This window comes from Hyperolius riggenbachi, chromosome 10 (assembly GCF_040937935.1).
Source record: "Hyperolius riggenbachi isolate aHypRig1 chromosome 10, aHypRig1.pri, whole genome shotgun sequence".
Lineage (NCBI taxonomy): Eukaryota > Metazoa > Chordata > Amphibia > Anura > Hyperoliidae > Hyperolius > Hyperolius riggenbachi.
In genome coordinates this window covers 186,193,764-186,211,183 of record NC_090655.1, presented here as the reverse complement: position 1 = coordinate 186,211,183, position 17,420 = coordinate 186,193,764, and the positions used below count along the sequence as shown (strand labels likewise).

At 42.4% G+C, this 17,420-nt stretch overlaps 1 protein-coding gene and 1 long non-coding RNA gene across 2 annotated transcripts in view; one reads left to right on the top strand and one right to left on the bottom strand.

Annotated features, from left to right (window-relative positions):
• The window catches only part of LOC137536098 (uncharacterized), an 83,293-nt gene extending 68,588 nt beyond the window's left edge, over nt 1-14,705 (top strand). Inside the window, exons 2-3 of the long non-coding RNA XR_011024518.1 lie at nt 2,482-2,541; nt 14,401-14,705. This is a non-coding gene — a long non-coding RNA (uncharacterized lncRNA). The remainder of the gene's footprint in view (nt 1-2,481; nt 2,542-14,400) is intronic.
• LRMDA (leucine rich melanocyte differentiation associated) overlaps nt 1-17,420 on the bottom strand; it is a 1,235,169-nt gene that overhangs the window by 1,075,086 nt on the left and 142,663 nt on the right. The window lies entirely within an intron of this gene.

Sequence of the window (17,420 nt, the reverse complement as noted above, 5' to 3'; positions counted from 1 at the left end):
GGGAATACACCAGCCTTTGTTTACAGTATACGTCACGCCGACGTCAGTCGGCTTAGACTAGTAAGGCGTGTTCTCGCAGGACGGCTATTCTGCCCGGATACTGATGATGCGTAATGCGTCATTCCTATGCGACCTCCTACTCGCGCTTCCTGTATTGGTCGCGCGAGGTATTGGCCCAGCTGAGCACCAGTAGGCGATGACGTGACAGGCGGACGTAGGCCCGCCCTTCGCTGATTACATCCAGGAAATAAAAACCTGGCTGATGCTGTGTGCCCGCGTGGTTGAGCCTCAAGAAGAAGCACCGCCGTGCGAAATGGCCGTCAGGCTGCCCGTATCACACCCAGCACCCACTGCCATCCAAGCACCTATGGTAGGACTGTATTGTTCTTCATGTTGAAATTTCTGCTGTTTGCATTTGAACTCACATTTTTGAGCACAAGTCCACAATAAATGCGCAATTTTTCATATGCAGTGCCGGATGTTTTTCAATCTTCCTTGGGACAATGACCTAAAATATTGTGTAGTGTTTCTGTCACTCGCACGCTCCCTTATAGCCTGTCTGCTGTCCAATTCCAGTGGTTTCAGTGCATCGATTGCATCTACGAGTTTGAACAGTCTGTGGGTTGAAATAGATTGAAAGGCATTGAGGGGTCCGGCCACTAGGGGGCATGTGACAGATACCTCAAGTATTGCTCTAAACAAATAACTCCTTTTGCACCCAAAGATTTCTGTTTATAAATTCCCACTTTATAACTAACACACACGCACGCACGCACGCACGCACGCACGCACGCACACACACACACACACACACACACACACACACACACACACACACACCTCTGTGATCATCAGTGATAATGCTGTTTCTGCTGTAGGTCCCCAAATCATCTTTGTTTGGTCAGATTGGGTAGATGGTGGAGTTTATGGGCTGGTACAGACTGCAGCTTACATGTACTCTTTTGACACATCTATTCCTCCAATATGTAATGTTCTGTTGAATATATGCAAACTGATAATACAGTGGCATTCATTTGTTTTTGTTTTTTTTTCCTGTTTCTGCTATTACATCTTGTTTAAACACAGTGCATACTTACCCTCTCTTTACCCATATAGGCCATTTGGAAATCCTGCTCTTAAAAACTACCGAAAATTTGCCTAAAAATATAATTCTTTATGTACAACTCTACATTAGCAATGCAGTTTTGCATGAACGATGACCAAGAAATGGGGGTGGAAGGGGGTCAAAACTATCCTGAAAATCTACTAGTCCTAGGTGAAACAGTGACATTTCCATCGAGGTACACAAGGGAATGGGATCCGTTCTTTTTTCTTTAGCAAAATAGAGCATATAATTAATGTAAGACAGCCGCCAACATTGTCTTTTTTGCAAATCACTTCCTTGCAAATGTTCAACACCTCTTAATGGGTCTGCTAATGGCGTAGCTGTCATGTCCTGGACAGCTGTGCAGAGTACAAGGCAAAGGAAGAAAGAAATTGAAAAGAGAAGAGGTTTGTTGTACATCCAAACACATTCTGTGTCCAGAGAGGATAAATGCCAACTTTAAATGGCTGTTCGGACCACTTTTGAATTGTAAACCTCACTTACAAGTTTGGTTTTGAATTTTGTGTTTGTGCTAAGTGACATATCAGTGTCCAAAATATTTCAGGACTGTAACTCTCGTCTCTCTCCTTCTGTACCATCATACTACAAATTATGCACAAAACTCACCAAGCAGTACCAAATATGTTTCTTCCAGGTTTGTGCAGGATTATTTGCTTTGCAATATTTTGCAGTTGTGCCCACCAAACGCTCAAATGACCACTATTGTTGTAAGGCACAACACCAATTTATATATTGCTTTATAAGCCAGGCTGGAAATCCTTATTTAAGTTGCATTTTTCGCAAACACTTAAAATTGGAGAATGTTAATAAAAAACGTGTATGAATATTTCAAACTATTGTATGTGAATAATCCTACAAAGAAAAGCAAATCATAATGTTGATCTCTGTTAGGCCTCTTCCACACTACATGTGATTCCGACTTGTGATTTTTAATCGATTTTCACATGCAATTCCGATTTCCGATTGGTACAGCATGCTGCATTTCTTCAGCGTTTTTCTTTTGATAGCATCCAGGGAAAATCAGAATCGCAAATTGGATTTGCAGTGTGCAGGGAGCCTTACATAGTACATTTATGTTAAATATTGGTATTCGTATCTGGGGGAAAAAAGGAGGCAACCCCTCTGAATACAAGATCAGAAACAAACAAAATACAAATTGAGGGTTTCTCGGCCATGTAATCTTATGCATTAAACATAACTTTTAATAGTAATGCCAACAAATAGTCACACAAGTGATATAGCATAAAATAAGTCCTTAGTACACGTTAGTCATAAGGTCAATAGCCTAGCGCACATTTTGCAACCTATGACCAGGTCGCTTCTTCAGAGGCAGTGTTTTTTTTCTGTGTTCATAGGTCGTGAATACAGGGTGTTTTATAAAACATAAGAAAAAGCATTAATACAGCCACATCCAGGTATGTATCGCACGTTTTTATCATCCAGTAAGCCCAATACACAGCCAATTAGAATTGCATCCAATATACCTTTCGTGTCCCTACCTCTCCCTCTAGATTGTAAGCCTTTGGGCAGGGTCCTTCTCCTTTTGTGTCCTACCTGATCATGCACCTCCATTACTGTGCACCCATGCTATGCACTTGAGTGAACCTAACTTGCCTAATCTCCATGCTCCCATCCAGTGACTGACTAAGCATTACCTTGTACTCATACTGTGCTGTGTGATCTGTTTTTTCTTGTATTCCATTGTCATATTGCTGTATGTCACCCCTAAATATTATCTGTAACCTAAACGAATGTCCAGTGCTGCGTAATATGTTGGCGCTTTATAAATACAATAAATAAATATGTCAATCTTTGCAAAACAGCATAACATAAGAGACTGAAGTCCAGGGATTGCACTTGGTCGCTGGAGTGTAATACTTTAGATGCAGCCATGGAGAGCACAGCAGCAACAAGCTGTGCATCTGCAAAGTACTAGTGATTCAGATGAAGTGCAGACTTTCAACTTTAACCAGCCGGGCGGTATGGACGAGCTCAGCTCGTCCATCACCGCCGGAGGCTGCCGCTCAGGCCCTGCTGGGCCGATTTTCATCAAATAAAGAGCAGCACACGCAGCCGGCACTTTGCCAGCCGCGTGTGCTGCCCGATCCCCGCCGCTCTGCGGCGATCCGCCGCGAGCAGCGGCGAAAGAGGGTCCCCCCATCCGCCTGAGCCCAGCGTAGCCGGAACAAAAAGTTCCGGCCAGCGCTAAGGGCTGGATCGGAGGCGGCTGACGTCAGCTGACGTCCATGACGTCACTCCGCTCGTCGCTATGGCGACGATGTAAGCAAAAGAAGGAAGGCCGCTCATTGCGGCCTTCCTTGTTTATTCTGGGCGCCGGAGGCGATCGGAAGAACGCCTCCGGAGCGCCCTCTAGTGGGCTTTCATGCATCCAACTTTCAGTTGGCTGCATGAAATAGTTTTTTTTTTATTTAAAAAAAACCCTCCCGCAGCCGCCCTGGCGATCTTAATAGAACGCCAGGGTGGTTAATTCAGTGGGATGAACAAAACAATTGCATAAAAATGTGCGGCAACTAAAGATTTATTTAACACAATTCTTTCATTTCAGGTGTTCAAAATTAATTGGTTGATTGACTTAAAGGCTATTTCATGGGCAGGTCTTGGCAAGTCCATTGTTATGTCACTATCAAGTAAGAAAAAGTAAAAAAGTAAAAGGCCTGAAAATGATTTTAAGTGTGGTGCATGCATGTAGAAGATTCTGCTGCGACCAGACAACATGCGGTCAAAGGAGCTCTCTATGCAGGTGAAAGAAGCCATCTTTAAGCTGTGAAAACAGAAAAACCCATCCCAGAAATTGCTACAATATTACGAGTGGCAAAATCTGCAGTTTGGTACATACTGAGAAAGAAAGCAAGCACTGGTGAACTCAGCAACACAAAAAGACCTTGAAGTCCACGGAAGACAACAGTGGTGGATGACTGCAAAATAATTTCTATGGTGAGGAGAAACCTCTTCACAACAGCCAACCAAGTGAACAACACACTCCAGGGGGTAGGCGTACTGTTAGCAAAGTCTACCGTAGAGAAGACTGCATGAAAGTAAATACAGAGGGTGCACTGCAAGATGCAAGCCACTCCGTAACCTCAAGAAAGAAAGGCTAGGTTGGACTTTGCTAAAGAACATCTAAAAAAGCCAGCACAGTTCTGGAAAAACATTCTGTGGACAGATGAAACCAATATAAACCTTTACCAGAATGATGGCGAGAAAAAAAAAGTATTGCGAAGACGTGGACCAGCTCATTATCCAAAGCACACCACATCATCTGTAAAACATGGTGAAGGCAGTGTGATTCCTTGGGCGTGCACGGCTGCCGGTGTGACTGGGACACTAAGGTTTATTGATGATATGACACAGGACAGAAGCAGCCGATTGAATTCTGAGGTGTTCATAGTGCTGGTTCCAGACTTTTTGCTGCCTGATCGCATAGCACCTGAACATTTTCACCCTCAGTATCGGTAGGTAGGTAGCCAGGTATAGCTGCCCCCTAGGATAGGGTAGCCAGGTATATTTGCCCCCAGTATAGGTAGCCAATATTGTTGCCCCTGTATAGGTAGCTAGTATAGTTGCCCCAGCATAGGTAGATTTTATAGTTGTCCCCAGTATAGGTAGTATAGTTGCCCCAGTATAGGTAGCTAGTATAGCTGCTCCCAGTATAGGTAGTATACATGCCCCGGTATAGGTAGCTAGCATAGTTGCCCCAATATAGATAGTGTAGTTTCCCCAGTATAGGTAGCTAGTATAGTTGCCCCAGTATAGGTAGCATAGTTGCTTCAGTATAGGTAGTACAATTGCCCCCAGTGTAGGTACAATTGTTGTCCCAGTATAGGTAATATAGTTGCTCCAGTATAGGTAGTATAGTTGCCCCAATATAGGTAGCTAGTATAGTTGCTCCCAGTATAGGTAGTATAGTTGCCCCAGTATAGGTAGGTAGCTAGTGTAGTCGCCCCAGTAAGGTAGTACAGTTGCCCAAGTATAGGCACCTTTTATAGTTGCCCCAGTATTAGTAGTATAGTTGCCCCAGTATAGGTAGTATAGTTGCCCCAGTTGCTTCCCCCTCCCCACACTCGCCTCTCCTGTTACCTTCTGAGCTGGCGGCTGCTTCCTCTATGATAGTCCCCTGCCAGCACCCTCTGCTCCGTCATAGAACTCAGTCACAGCAGTGCAACCCACGTCGGGATGCCGCTCCAGGGCCCATGCCACCTGATGAACCTGCTACACCTGGTGTCATGCATACGAGAGGAATTGGCGCGGGAGACTTGGGCGCAGGATACAGCCGGTATATGGCTGATCCTGCTGCTGCAAAAGTTCTCAGCCGTGTTAAATACTATTCCCCCTCCAGGCCACCATGGACGGTGGGGAATGAAATAATTCGGCTTCCAGCAATTGCGTTTTATTGTGTTTTAAAAGTAACTTCAGCTCAGTCTTCTGACGGAGCTGAATTTACTCCCTGTGAGCTGCTATAGTCGTAATTCCTATTACGGCCTATGGTTGTGCCGGCTGCGCCCAAGTCTTCTGCGCTGGATTCACTGGATTCATGATGTCATGGGCTGTCCACCCCTGGGCTTTCAGAGACATACTGTTTGCTCAAATCAAGCTAAATACAGTCATAATTGGGCGACATTTCTTGATATAGATGGACAGTGACCCAAAAAAATAGCCAAAGTAACCCAGGAGTTTATTAAAGCAAAGAAGTGGAAAATTCTTGAATAGCCAATTCCGTCACCTAATCTTATCCCAATTGAACATGCATTTCACTTGTTGAAGACTAAACTTCGGACAGAAAAGCCCACAAATAAACAGCAACTAAAAGCCTGGCAGAACATTTTAAGGAGGAAACTAAGCATCTGGTGATGTCCATAAGTTCAAATTGCCATTGCCAGTAAAGGGTTTTTAGCCAAGTATTAGAAATGAACATTTTATTTCCAGTTATAGAATTTGTCCAATTACTTTTGAGCCCCTGAAATGAAGAGATTGTATAAAAAATTCTTTATTTATGTCACATTTTTATGCAGTCATTTTGTTAACTCCACTTAAAGTGGTCTAACACCCAGCATTTCAACTTTGCTTTAAAAGATTGCTTACAGCTTATAAACTATTATGCCAGATTTTTTTTTTAGCAGAAATTCACTGAATGGATTAAACATGACATTTTAGTGCTGCATTTAGCTAGAAATGCTCCTCGTGCTTGCTTGTTTAGTTACAAATGTATCTATCTACAATGTAACAAACAAACACTGCTCTGAGAGAACAAAGAGGGCTTCCCCTGCAGGCTTTTCAAAGGTCTATTTGTATTCCAAATAAAGATACATTTTGTAACTAAAGATAAGAACGGATGCGGATTCCTAGTTAAATCCAACACTAAAATGTCATGTTTAACCCATTCAGTGAATTTCTGCTTAAAAAAAAATCTGGCATAATAGTTTGTAAGCTGTAAGCAATCTTTTAAAGCAAAGTTGTAATGCTGGGTGTTAAACCGCTTTAAGTAAAGTGTAGACAGAATAAAAAAAAAAATAGATACTTACCTGGTGCTTTCTCCAGCCCTATGAATTCTGTTGCCTCCTTTGTGGTCCTTCCTGATGACTCCATTCCTCTAAATAGCCCATGGTAATAGGGCTTCAGTTGCACCACAAGGGCTGCTCTGCGCATGTGTAGCCCGTCTGTGCACACCACCGTCACACTCACGTTGCCAAGAGCGTTCTCCGTCTGCGCAGTCCCAGAATGCTGCAAACTAGGTCAGCCGGACCGCACATGGGAAAAATGGCCAGACTGGTGCACTTGAAGCCCTATTACCTGGGGCTATTAAAAGGAATGGAGCCACCGTTGAGGATAGCGAGGAAGGCAGCATAGGGTTCATAGCGTTCATAGGGCTGGAGGAAGCCCCAGGTACCATAAGTATTAATTATTTCCTTTATTCTGTCTCAGGTTCACTTTAAAGATGAAATCTGCACTTCAACTGCATCTAAGTTGTTGTTTCATTTAAAATTCACTGTGGTAATGTACAGAACCAAAATTAGAAAAAAAAGTTGTCTAGGTTCAAATATTTATGGACCTAACTGTAACGTAAGTTCTCTTTCACATCCCTTCTAAAGACCTTCAGACATGAGTTGTAAATGACAACCAGTGGAGGGATGGTAAAGCAGGTAGAAAAGATATACAAGTAAACTACCTAAAGGTTGGTGACAAAATCCTCTATCCTTATCCTTCATCACTTTGTCTCAGGGCTGAGACACACCAGAAAAGCTCCCCAAACGCTAGAGGTTTCAAAAGCTCTTCCCAATGTAATGCTATGGGTTTTTTTTACAAAACCTCATTGCTCCAGTGTGCATTGACATATAGGATAACATTAGCAGCAGATTTAAAAACTCAAAACGCTCAGAAAAACTCCTCTGTTGTGCACCAGGCCTACGTGCACAGTTCATCAGCAATTTCAAGTCACATGTTTTTTCAAAAACTGAATTGTATGCATCAAAGAGCATGGAAGAGTCTTAGATCACAAATACCTCAGCATTTGTGCACTGCATAAAGAAAGTTTAAGTCTCTGCATTAGGAAAACTATAAATGCATTCTAACCATGGTTCAAAAGTAGCACAACAGCAGTATAAACACGACATATTTGGATATTGCAATTACAGCACAGCAGTGCAGTGTTACATGTACAACCAGGGCTGTGGAGTCGGTCCAAAAATCCACCGACTCCGACTCCTCAGTTTAGGATTCCACCGACTCCGACTCCACGACTCCGACTCCTCTAATTTGCATATTACAATTTTGTTGATTAAAAGTATGTAACATGAAATTCGTCTCATAACTGCCAACGCTTAGGAATTTTACAAGACAACTGAAGTGAGAAGGATATGTAGACTACTATATTTATTCCCTTTAGACTAAAACTAGTCCTTGGTAAGAGTACTTGTAAAAGGTACAAACCGGAACAAAGAACATCTATCAGGCCCTAGGCAATGTAAGTGTGGGTACATGTAAGAATGATGTGCAGGTACTCTGCAGGGGAATGAGGAGATTGTAAACAGACAACACCTCTGTGTTCAATGTGCACAGCATTCTCAGTGGATTCCCTGCAGCTCTGTGAGGAGTGCATATGTAGAGTATAGTACTACTGTGTAACAAAGTAAACCTGAGACAGATGAAATTAAAGTTTTATACATACCTGGGGCTTCCTCCAGCCGCCTTCAGGATAATCAGTCCCTCGTTGTCCTCCTCCACCACCTGGATCTTCTGCTATGAGTCCAGGTACTTGAGCCAGTCTGGCGTAATGCACATGAACACACTCCACCGCTAGGAGCATACTACACCTGTGCAGCACTATTGCGCAAGTGCAGAATGTTCCTGGCTGTGGGAGTGGCATGCGGCCGGACTGCGCTGACTGGCTGAATTACCAGGACTCATAGCAGAAGATCCGGGTGGTGGAGGACAGTGAGGGACTGATTAGCCTGAAAGGGGCTGGAGGAAGCCCCAGGTATGTATAAAACTTTACTTTTCATCCGTCTCAGGTACCCTTTAATTTGTAGTCACCAAACCAAATTTTAATAACATATCAAATTATTTGATTTCATCAGCAAAGGGAGTGCATACATTTGCATAAATCAGCATCAGTGCAGAATTATTTCCATCTCATTGACCATCTCTATTAGTGACACAGCTACACATCAGGCTTTATTCTTACAGCATAGATGTTATTTAGTATATATAAGAGATTCCTGTGTACGCATCATATATACAGTCACAATCAGATATGTATATCTGACCTTAAAAATACGGGGACTGCTTTATTGAAGCAGCACAAGTAACTAATTTTGATTGGTTTATTTCATTTTTGTGGACTAAGCACAGCTATTACTGTATATATACATTATTTTTAATGACTATTATCTGAGAAATAGAACATTTTATCATATTTTCTATTTTAACTACAGTTACAAATTCATTAGGAGTCGGAGTCGGAGCATTTTTTCCCGACTCCGACTCCAGGCACTCAAAATTGCCCGACTCCACGACTCCGACTCCACGACTCCGACTCCGACTCCACAGCCCTGTGTACAACAGAAGGAAATAAACGAATAATGACACACATTTTTGACTCACCAGGACTGCTATACAAACAGCACTGTTCTAAGGCATTGCAATCCAATATGCTACAGTGATACTTACGGCAAAGTTTGGTGATCGCACAAGGGACCACGTTAACCAGAACTGACCAGGAATAAGGCACTGACAGAATTTTTTCACCAATTTTTCTCCTTTTTTTTTAGCACCCCAATATTCTTATTGTACACCAAAGAATGGGGTATTACTACGGTCTGGAAAGTGAATACTTTACTGACAACCACCTGACAGCTGGATGTGATCTGTAATCTTTTTGCTGTTTTTGCTCTCAGAGTGATTTACTTCACCTTAGAGAGAAGGTGTCCTGTTATCTAGCACTTAATGAGTGTTGTGTGTGCATTTACTATAGATATCAATTAACTAAATGGTTATCCATGTTCAAGGGTTCCTTACACACTTAAAACAACAAAGAAACAATACAAATGTAAGGTGCAAATCATCTCACATTTACAATTCCAGCTGAAGAACATGTCAATAGATGTTCAACAAGGAAAAACAGCACTAGCCTTTTTTCATGAGCAGAGAGGGGGTTATTTAGCTGGTGATAAACAGCAGCTTTCAACCAAGAGCAATATGTAATTTCTGGCTGCATGGCTGCTCAACATCAAGGGGAAAAAATCAATGGCTGCACTACAGGAACAGCACAGACCTCAGAGCCTCTCATTTCAGAGCCATTTGAATTAATTTCCTGTCTTTGTAGTTGGCCTCTTGTCTAAATCTTCAGGCTGCTTCATCTCTACACTCACTACCTTTTCCCTGCACAGCAGGACACAAGTTGCTGACACACTGACAGGTTGCTCTGATGGACAACTGATTTGTACAAATTTCAAGCTTTATAGCTCTACTTGTCACAATAGCAGCATTAAAGGAAAAAGAAACCCAGCAGGTAACATGGCCAGTGCTAACCCTGCATCATTTTTTGTTTGAGATACACAGTCTACCACCTAATTTACCAAGGCTCACCCACTCATCAGCTCAGAAATAAAATACAAAAGTAACCTATTATTTGGCAGTTGTAAACTAACCAGTAACAAACACAGCAAGAGCAATACAGTATGCATAAAAGTCAATTATTCTGATCTCCCACAGAAAATTCTTAATCAATAAAGTACAAATATGTTCCCACAACCTGCGTTGCACAAAACTCCTATCTAAAGCTTTTTCTTTATGTAAACATGTTGTAACTTAAGACTAAGAAAATTATGCAGTCACCTGAGTAACTTCATCATAGGCATCTTGCAAATACCAGATCTTGGGGTAATTTTGAATTGTTGCATCACACACAAAGGGCCATATCCTATTCAAGGTGATAAGTAGCTTGCAGATGCGAGCTACTTATCACCTTGCCATCGCGCGAGGATTACTGGCAAATCTTATTGCCCATATCCTTCGCGGGATGGGCGATCGTTAGGGAGCATTACGCAGGCGAAAGCCTGAGCGATGCTCCCTTTTACCGAGCGATGGGGAGTGAGGTTTACGCTGTGGTGCTGTCCATCAGCACCACGGCCTCACTCCCCACACATGCGCACTCGCCCGCCTAACATCCGCCGCCATCTTCCGGGGGTCTCCTTTAATAAGGAGACCCCCAGAGCTCCCCGTCGGGTCACCGCACAGTTTAGAAGCCCCCGCGCAGCTCTGCACCGGCACCCCTGCTGGCATACATACCGCCGCAGATCACCGGCCGCCTCTCGCCGCAAAATCCGTCGCGTAATTACAGTGTATCTAACACTGTAATTACTGTCCGCATAGAAGGAGCCCGGGCAAAGCATCTTTGAATCTGCAGCCTGGGCTCCCCATTGGTCCGCTGTCTAAACCAATAAAATGGCTCAGACAGCGGACCAATGGGGAGCCCAGGCTGCAGATTCAAAGATGCTTTGCCCGGGCTCCACAGCGGACCAATGGGGAGCCCAGGCTGCAGATTCAAAGATGCTTTGCCCGGGCTCCTTCTATGCGGACAGTAATTACAGTGTTAGATACACTGTAATTACGCGACGGATTTTGCGGCGAGAGGCGGCGGGTGATCTGCGGCGGTATGTATGCCAGCAGGGGTGCCGGTGCAGAGCTGCGCGGGGGCTTCTAAACTGTGCGGCGACCCGATGGGGAGCTCTGGGGGTCTCCTTATTAAAGGAGACCCCCAGATGCTGCGGCGACGACGTGCGTTAGCTAGTTTAGACCTGCTTTTTGCAGTTCTGAACTAACGCTCATGTCTGCCGGGAAGCATCGCTTCCCGGAGACATGATAAGGGTAATTGGATTCGGTGTTAAGAACTCGCTGGGCGATTATATCGCCCAAGCGAGTTCTTTTCCGCCTGGGGGGGTCTAAAGTTTAATTAGATTAGGCGATGCCCCCATCGCCTAAGTTAAGAACTCGCCAGTGCTTAGCGCTGGCGAGTTCAGGAATAGAATATGGCCCAAAGTATCTTAACTTTAAGTCTAAGTCAATAAGAGACATATATCTTTATTTCACCACCAAGATCTCACTTCAAGGTCCATATGAACTTTAGTTTCCTACCTACAAACAAGAAAATACTTGAAATAAGTTTAGTAGTACTTTTTCACCTACTTTTTGGTACTTTTTCAATTACAAAATGCTTAAAATTATTTTAAAGAGAAGATGAAAAATTGTCTCATAGGAGAAAACATGAATAGCATATGAGCCTTGATGTTAGGGCTCTTTCACATTAGGGCAGATTTTCTGCGTTTCAACGCAAAGGGTAAAGTTTGCGTTCCCCAAGGTGAAATGAAAGTCCATAGACTTTCATTTTAGCTTTCACATATAACGCAGCCTTTTTGTGCGTTGCGTTACACTGCACCCAGGCGCAGTTTTTTGGCCAACGCTAGCTTTATGCGTTACAATGTTAGTCAATGTAAAACGCACACTATGCGCGTTTTTAATCCGTTAACGCAGGCAATCAGTCCCAGAATGCAACAGAGGAACAATGTAGAAAGTTGACAACTAAAAGAAAAAAAAATTACCTGCGTTTTTCTATGTGCAGTAACGCATTGAAAACGGATTAAAAACGCACACTCACTGCAGTGCAACGCATATCAAAACGCAGTAAAAGGCATACAACTAGAGATGAGCGTAATGACCTAATTACGAATTTCCGAAATTTCGCGAAATTACTACAATTACGATTTTAGCAGTAATCGAAATTTCGTAATTTTCGCAAATTACGCAAATTTTCGTAATTACGATTACGAAATTTAGTATTTTAAAGTTTGCAAAGGTTTCTATCCCTCTAGATGCCTAAAATGAATGAATAACCAACCAACCAACCAACCTCCTCCTCCTCTCTCTCTCTCTCTCTCTCTCTCTCTCTCTCTCTCTCTCTCTCTCTCTCTCTCTCTCTCTCTCTCTCTCTCTCTCTCTCTCTCTCTCCAGAGATTTGTAGTATTTCAAAACCATACTCACATTCATGACATGTCCAGGGATCAAACCCAGGCCAACCACATGGAAGACAGCTATGCTCACCACCATACCACCAAACACACACTAAATAGACTGCTAACCTAAATCTTACTTGTAGACAGTCATATGAGACACATGCTGGGTGCAGGGCTTTGTGATTGGACCATGCGATAGAGTGAGGTGCAAAAATGAAATCATGCCTAGCAGAGGATGGTTTCACAGTGCTAAATGCTAGGCTGGCTGTGGTGCAATTGGTTAGTGTGTCTGGCTGGTAACAGCAAGGTTACAGGTTCAATTCCATCCAGGCATGTCTTTTCCTTTTGCGTTCAACAGTTGTCCAAACAGAGCCAACAGAGCCCCAGATAGCCATGTAGAGTTAGGTCACAGCTAGCCTGGCTGTGGTGCAATTGGTTAGTGTGTCTGGCTGGTAACAGCAAGGTTACAGGTTCGATTCCATCCAGGCATGTCTTTTCCTTTTGCGTTCAACAGTTGTCCAAACAGAGCCAACAGAGCCCCAGATAGCCATGTAGAGTTAGGTCTCAGCTAGCCTGGCTGTGGTGCAATTGGTTAGTGTGTCTGGCTGGTAACAGCAAGGTTACAGGTTTGATTCCATCCAGGCATGTCTTTTCCTTTTGCGTGCGCGCGCTGCGCCATTGAACCCCATGGGGTATTTTGCGTGCGTAAAACTTTACGCATGCAAAACTTTGTGCTCGGTGTTTGGACAACTGTTGAACGCAAAAGGAAAAGACATGCCTGGATGGAATCGAACCTGTAACCTTGCTGTTACCAGCCAGACACACTAACCAATTGCACCACAGCCAGGCTAGCTGTGACCTAACTCTACATGGCTATCTGGGGCTCTGTTGGCTCTGTTTGGACAACTGTTGAACGCAAAAGGAAAAGACATGCCTGGATGGAATCGAACCTGTAACCTTGCTGTTACCAGCCAGACGCACTAACCAATTGCACCACAGCCAGCCTAGCATTTAGCATTGTGAAACCATCCTCTGCTAGGCATGATTTCATTTTTGCACCTCACTCTATCGCATGGTCCATGGTCCAATCACAAAGCCCTGCACCCAGCATGTGTCTCATATGACTGTCTACAAGTAAGATTTAGGTTAGCAGTCTATTTAGTGTGTGTTTGGTGGTATGGTGGTGAGCATAGCTGTCTTCCATGTGGTTGGCCTGGGTTTGATCCCTGGACATGTCATGAATGTGAGTATGGTTTTGAAATACTACAGATCTCTGGAGAGAAAGAGAGAGAGAAAGAGAAAGAGAAAGAGAAAGAGAGGGAGGAGGAGGAGGAGGAGGAGGAGGAGGAGGAGGAGGAGGAGGAGGAGGAGGAGGAGGAGGAGGAGGAGGAGGCTGGCTGTGCTATTCATTTTAGGCATCTAGAGGGATAGAAACCCTTACAAACCTGAAAAAGTAAAATTTCGGTTGGAGACACGAAATTCGTCATTACGGGAGTGAAATTTCGATTACGAAATTGTAAATTACGATTTGAAAATTAATTACGAAATTACGAATTTGGGTCGTAATGTTAAATTTCGCATTCGTAATAAAAGCAGTTCGAAATTTCGAAAATTTCGGCTCATCTCTACATACAACAAAACGTATGCTTTGAGCGTTCTCCAACGCAAGCTCTGATGTGAAAGAGCCCTTAAGGGATTGGCTGGTGTAGGCTTAATCTGTTTATAACACAGTTTTGTATCTTTTCGCAGTCTCCCATGAAACCGCCATAAAACCCTGAAGGACTGCATGAATCTCTTACAGCGAACCTGAACTCAGAACATCTTCTCTGCTCTAAAAGCTACACAACAGCAACAAAAAAAAACAACAACATGTATTTGTTACACCTAATACAAATCCTAAAATAAATCTGTACAGTTTCTACTACCTGATTCATGGAAGCAGACGTATTGTTAACCTCCTGTGCTTTCAAATGGCCTTATCTGCCATCTCTGCCATAGGCAGTCATGTGACACAGGGGGGAGATCAGATTACAATTTGTGATTAAGCACAAATGAGGAGGAATTAAAAAGGCTAAACTCTATAAATACATATAGAGTGCATTTCTCTATGCATTTCTTCAGTCCTGTGCAAGAGTTCAGGTCCACTTTAAACAACATCACAATAAACGATTGATCTGCTATGGAGAGAATGGTCTTATTTCAAGTCTAACGCAATGTTGAATACTTTTCCTGTTGAACCAACTTTAGTTCTGAGTCAATCTGTGATCTGCCTACAGTATTGACATCCATTCTGTAAGCTTCTGCCAGTCATTGCAATTAGCGTTTCTAATTGATGAGTGCTAACATTTGAAAGCCTTATGATTAGGAATTGAGTTTACTCTTCTAAAAAATAAAGGACTTCCTACTACAAGCAACTGAGTTCTGATCTTTTATTTATCAGAACCACCTTTACAAAATATTAATGGACAGTTTTCTTTGACCACTACAAAGCCAATAGAGTATGAAAGATACTGAAACAGAGCCTTGACTTTGGAGGGATAGGCTTGCTTCTCAACAAATCAGTAAACACTCATAGCTCTCACCTCCCCTCATAGAGCAGGAACTTATCCACAGCAGCGATCTTGTATTCTAAGTTTGTCAGCTGTAAGTTTTATCCAGTAAATTTACTAATTCAGTTTGTTCCATTTCTCACAATTAGCCTAATTTATTAAAATGTGCTCTATTATAAAAGACTGGATTATCCCAGTAATATTCAGACTTTCAGTTTGTGTCATTTTCCAGAGCAGGGATTCTTTTGATTTGTTGCTATAGGCAGTTCAGATGTTTGTTGATAAATGACAATTTTTACTATACCCTTCATATTCTACATATTCTAAAAAACGCTATCTCCTTGCCTTACACATTTTCATTCTTGCAGAATCACACTCATCAAATACCACAATACACATTGATTGACATTGATATGGCATTGGCAACTAAGTGCTGTCATAAAATAAAAACTGTCCTGCTTGTGTTGAAGGTAGAATGGTTCAAAATTTTTTGCAGAAAATAAAAAGGAATTGTAGAGCGAGAAATGCCCAAAAGAAAATCTGGCTGCCTCTTAAGATAAGGCTAGGTTAAGAAAACACTGGTTAAAAATTGGCTAATTTAGACAGACATGGATGATGGGTTGAAAGACAAATCATCAAAAGGCAAAAATCCCCAAACAGACTAAAAACTCAACATTTGATCCAGAGATGCATATAACCAGAGCCTGCTTCAAAGCTTTCCATAATGCTTTACAGATCAATAGGTAGGAGGTAGGGTAGATTAGGGCTCAGAAATTATGTAATCTAAAGACGCAGGTAAAACCATCGTGAGTGCTCCTGTGTGTTGAAAGAACCTATTTATTTTTGATATTTTTTTTTAACAACACATGCCACCAGCGGCGATCGAATTTTGAACAACCTACATGTTCGATTAAGTTGTTGAGGATTGTTGCGATTCTCATTGAATTTTGCGGGTTTTGCCGCGGCCGTGTAAATGAACATTTACGCGATTGTTCATTTCCAAAGCTGCAAATAACGCTTGCAGATTCAGCCAGATGAATCCGGGAATCCCCAATCCATCTAGCCCTGATCTGCTGGTGGGTAAGCAGCTTAATTTTTTAGTGGAAACAAAGATCTTTTAAGGAACACAGACAGGACAAGATGGCACAAAATAGGAAGATCCTCTCCTCCAAAGACCTGCTAATCTATATTAACGATAAAAGCAAGAAAGGCTCCGTCATTCACAAGACAGTAGAGGGAAAAAAATTCTTGATGCACTGTACATGCAGAAAACATTACACTGTTGCCTTCATAGAACATATATGAAAGTTCTCGCATGTATGCATCCAAATTGCAAATCATATAGTTAGTCACTTTAGGACAGAGGATAGAGTCATGTCAATCATTCTTTTCCCATGATCAGTTTCATTGAAATACATGAAGATTCATTAAAGTGCATTCTAGTTTTTTCATTGATCCTTGGGTATCACGATGCAACTTTTGTCAGGCCACTTGCACTATTAAAGAAATCCACTGTATAAAGTAGTAGTGTAGTGTATAACCCTCCCCCCCCCCCCTTCCTTTTCCCAAAAAAAAGGCAGAAGAAGGAAAAAGAAACTGCATACATTTCCCTCCAGACAGTCATTAATGCTTCTCCAACCTATGCAAGTTTAATGGCCTGAATGGAAAAGACAGCAAGCAAGCAATGGCCTAGCGTAAAGGTTTGCTCTGTTGCGGTGCTGCGCTTCGGTGCGCTCCTGCATGTGATCACGGGCGCGCCCCCATGCTGTCCCGCGGTAGCCCTGGGAACAGTGAACGGGAACATGGTTTCCGATCACTGATCCGTGTCCCCAGCAGAAAAAACGAAGCACTCTTACTAGAGGCTTCAGTCTTTCTGCAAAAAAAAGTGTCCCCGTCCACCTTGTGCTTCCGGTGATCGAGAAGCACAAGGAGAAAAAAATAAACTCAAGGTGTAAACTACTCATGGTAAAACTACATCTACATATTTTTTACATTACAATTTACACATATAATAACATTAAAAATTAACTGTTTATTTCCCACACCAAAATATTACCCAAATAAAAATTTTAATGAAAAAGAAAAAAATTACAATTAAAAAAAAAAAAAACATAAATAGTTACCTAAGGGTCTGAACTTTTTAAATATGCATTTGAAGGGGGTATACTACGAACATTTTTTAAATACTACGCTTGTAAATAGTGATGGATGCAAAACTGA